The sequence below is a fragment of the Octopus bimaculoides genome, chromosome 1 (genome assembly GCF_001194135.2).
Source record: "Octopus bimaculoides isolate UCB-OBI-ISO-001 chromosome 1, ASM119413v2, whole genome shotgun sequence".
In the NCBI taxonomy this organism is placed as follows: Eukaryota; Metazoa; Mollusca; class Cephalopoda; order Octopoda; family Octopodidae; genus Octopus; species Octopus bimaculoides.
In genome coordinates this window covers 105,887,133-105,891,625 of record NC_068981.1, presented here as the reverse complement: position 1 = coordinate 105,891,625, position 4,493 = coordinate 105,887,133, and the positions used below count along the sequence as shown (strand labels likewise).

The 4,493-nt window shown below is 36.9% G+C and overlaps 1 long non-coding RNA gene across 1 annotated transcript in view; it reads left to right on the top strand.

Annotated features, from left to right (window-relative positions):
* The first annotated feature begins 559 nt into the window (after positions 1-559).
* The window catches only part of LOC106872286 (uncharacterized), a 28,159-nt gene continuing 24,225 nt past the window's right edge, over positions 560-4,493 (top strand). Inside the window, exons 1-2 of the long non-coding RNA XR_001409750.2 lie at positions 560-687; positions 4,170-4,310. This is a non-coding gene — a long non-coding RNA (uncharacterized LOC106872286). The remainder of the gene's footprint in view (positions 688-4,169; positions 4,311-4,493) is intronic.

The window sequence follows — 4,493 nt, the reverse complement described above, 5'->3', positions numbered from 1 at the left end:
GAGACTATATATATATATATACATACATGAGACTATATATATATATACATACATACATACATACATACATACATACATACATACATACATATATATCACCTAGACTCCTCACTAAAAACTTCTTATGGCATATTAAATGGTAAATGTTGGCCTATTTTCTGAATGCATTTCCAATTTCTAGTTTAGTTGATTAAACTCCCATCTTTTGCTTTGTTAAATTACTTGCCTCTTTGTCAACTTATTAACTAATCATCTACTTTTCTATGCTTTCTGTTACTTCCCTCAAAATTCTTCCTCTAACTCCTCGAGATAATTAACACGAGATAAACAGCCAAAAGCAAACGAAAGGGGCTGAGTCAAAATAAAAGAACCATAAACAAAACAAAATTATACAAGTAAGTATAAAAATTTAAAATAAAGCATTTTTTTTAAACGTGTTTGGTTTTGGTGTGGCTAAGTTAATATTAAATATGTATCAAATAAAACTAACAAAAACAAGAATAACATGTGACGCTAGAAGATATTCTAAACAACACCGAAAGATATAAAAGTAACACTGCTTTTCTTATTTTTACAACAGACACCGGTATTTCAAACGCACGAGTTAGTACTCCGATCCTGCAACAATGAAATCGTTTATTTTCGTCGGCATCCTTACAGTCCTGACTGTCGTTCTTTCGGCACCATGTAAGTTAAACTCTTTTAGCTTTTATTTCATTTCTCTATTTAACCATCAATGTTGTATTTTTTGAATCATTTCAAATCTTATTTTAGGTGTGTCAGTAATAAAGAGGCACAAGTTATTTTGAGGGGAAAGGCCCAGATGATACCATAAACCCCAGTGTCTAACTGAGACTTTATTTTTTACGACTTCGTGAAGACGAAAGGCAAAGATGACAAGATTTGAACTCAGAACAAAGAGCCAAAAAATATACCGAAAAGTGTATCTACATATATATATATTTACATAATACATGCATGCATGCATACATACATACATACATACATGATGGCCGATGACTCGCTAAAAGAGCATGACCATGGCTGACTATATAAAATGTATCACAGCATCACATTTTGTGAGAACGTCAATGGCTCTTGAATTCCGCAGTTGTTTACAGAACTTATTTCAAGTTGACATTTACACGAGTTCTCCCGACTTCTTAGCCCTTTTGGATCACTCAGATGATTTTCTTTGTGCATTCTAATGTGCCTAGATAAATCTGAGCGATTTATATACGTTTTCTTGCAAACAATACATGAGATGTTGGCATCAACAAGAAGTCGTTTTAGTTTATAATAGGTCTTTCTGTGTGGCTTCTCTGGTAACTCACCTGGCCTGCGCGAGATATATGTGGTAAGAGACTTCACAGACTGAGTGAGGAACTGTAGGGTCAACGGAATTGTCTTTTCGTACTGATCACTTTCTGCGTAACCACTCGTTTGCATTTCGTTGGAATGTGCTCACTCTGTCATAGACTCTTTGCTTCCAGGTTTTCCTGTCACGTGATATGTCTTCTCACACCTGTTTTAAAATCTCCAAGAATCCAAGTCCTTGAATCGCTTTCATGGCTTATATTGTGGTCAAATATCTTCCGACAGTTCGCCATACTCCATTTGTTTGAGAATTCTGTTGTCATCAAAATCAAGACGTACAAAGGCACATTTACATACATACATACATACATACATACATACATACATACATATGTGTATAGAGGCAATTATGCGGATAAGCAAACTAAATATATCAAATATAACAATTTTGGTATGAAATACAAATATGTATATATGTATATATGCCAAATGAGAGAAAGCAAAAAGAGGACACTTTCAGACGACGAATATTTAAATATAAAGACATTTATATTAATAGATCCAACTTAGGCTACAAGCGACAGAGAAAATTAAAGTCCGACAGCTGTTACTAGGTGCTCGGAGATCCTCATAGTGACCCCCACCTTTGAGCTCTGCATTATGATCTTAAATGTAAGATCTTTTTTACCCTAATGAGAGCGGCTCGATTTATCCGATGCTGATTGCTTCCATTACGGCCGCATATTGTGATGAACTACATCCACCAACAACTTCTCTTGTTAATCAATCCTTGAGGTGTCTTCTGAAGAAACAAAATGCCTTTTGTTGAACTCCCTTTTTGATGAAATTCACATACATACACACACGCGCGCACACACACACACACAATTTAATAAGCAAATGAACTAAGAGAAATAATTCAGAGTGGCTGGTGGCATATATTCATACAACAAATATGCCACATAAATTCTTGATTTATTGAAATTATCTTCGCTTCCAGTGAAGGTATTACCTGGTGGCAGTTGGGACCAACACCAAATGAGAAGAGGAGATAATCTAAAGAATAAGGATTTCTTTAAAAAAAAAAGACAAAAAAAAGACATGCCATTAAAAATAAGACGCGCTAATTTTCTAGAGACAAGAGGACTGATGTAGACACAATTTTCTCCTTCAACAGGCATTGCCAGCACAGCAGTTGTTCTATCTTGTCTCCGATCAATCGAATACTGAGACATTATTTTCTTCTTTTTTCTTTTACTTGTTTCAGTCATTTGACTGTAGCCATGCTGGGGCACCGCCTTAAAGGGTTTCAGTCGAAGAAATAGACTCCTGGACTTATTCTTTATAATCCTAGTACTTATTCTATCGGTCTCTTTTGCTGAACCGCTAAGTTAAGGGGATATAAACACATCAGCATCTGTTGTCAAGTGATGTCGGGGGGGGGGGGGGAGCAAACACAGATACACACACACACACACACACACAAATATAAACATATTCATACGAAGGGCTTCTTTCAATTTCCGTCTACCAAATCCACTCACAAGGCTTTGGTCGGCCCGAGGCTATAGTAGAAGACACTTGCCCAAGGTGTGACGCAGTGGGACTGTACCCAGAACCATGTGGTTGAGAAGCAAGCTTCTTACCACACAGCCACGCCTGCGCCTAGACATATATATATAAAAGATTAAAATGTACTAGATACTTTGCATAATTTAAACGAATATTCCTACATACATACATACATACGTACATACATACATACAGACAGACACACACACACACACACACACACACACATGCAAACGTACATATGTGTTTGTGTGTGTGTGTGTGTGTGTGTGTGTGTGTGCGTGCGTGCGTGTGTTTGTGTGTGTATGTGTACAACGTTACTTCTCGTGATAGTTAAATGTATGTTAACACCTTCATGTTGCAGACTTGGCGAAGTTGTTATGAGCACAAATTATTAAATCGGAGGACATAACATATACCATTAAAAACAGGGTTAAGTACCATCCAGTTACCTACACCTCCTTGGCGATGGGCCCGGAAATGTGTATATGTATGATAAACAGTGATGGTTTGTGTATATGCACTGCGGAACTGCAGCATCCCCTATTTCCACTCGATATTCAATATAACGAGTCCTTTTTCTTCGATTCTTTCTTTATACTTGTACATTATATAATCCTCAAGCTTAATGTCAGTAGCCACCCACTAGTTTATGAAAAAAATACAAAAACCCTTATATAGAACTGTACGCTTCACAGTTCTAGCGACGCGGTGTCTGGCTGCTGTGTGTATGCTCACATGTCCGAGATAGGAAGTTGCACTCTAGGGAGAGAGAGCACTATCGTTCACGCAGTGCTGACTCTGGTATACTGGTGAAAGGTAGTGTTTTTTTGTTGACTCCACTTGTGTTCTGCTTAAAAACGTGTTTATATTCTTGAATGTGATAAAGTGTAGAATTAGATTATTATACTGCTTCCAGCTACAGTGTTGCTGCCAAGATTTTAAAAATAGGGCAGATTTCCCCACCCTTATTTTGTGATTTAGGAGGGATTTTTGAAAAACAAGGGGGAATTCACGGCAGTGTTCAGTGAACAATCAAACACACTACTCGGCAGTAGCTAAAACGCGAACCGATCAAGTTTATGTATAAATTTTCTTTTTATATGTTTGTTTCCTTTAACACAATATTAAAACAACGGCTAAAAATTTTCTGGAGCAGCACCCCTACTAATTTTATCTACGAGCCGCCACTGATGATGAAGGAGAATGAGATGAATGCGTGTTTATGTGCAGCTATGTATATGCCGTAAAAACTTGATAAATTTACATTCGATTTTTAGCAACGCAAGGTGAACACTGCAATTATAATGGACAGATACATCAAGTCAACACAAGCTTCCCGTCCTCTGATGGCTGCAACATATGTTTTTGTCAAGGTCAAGATGTGGTTGCCTGTACACTGATTGGCTGCGTTAGCATTGGTATGTAATCTTATGACTTCATCATATACTTCATGCTGTATAAATAATTTGTTGGGTATTGTATTCCTAGATACATTATGTATTAATATAATCAGCTATGAATGCTGTTACAACATATTAATCTTCACCACGAGTGGGACAAACAAGAGCAAGACATAAACAGGGAAGACATATACATATATA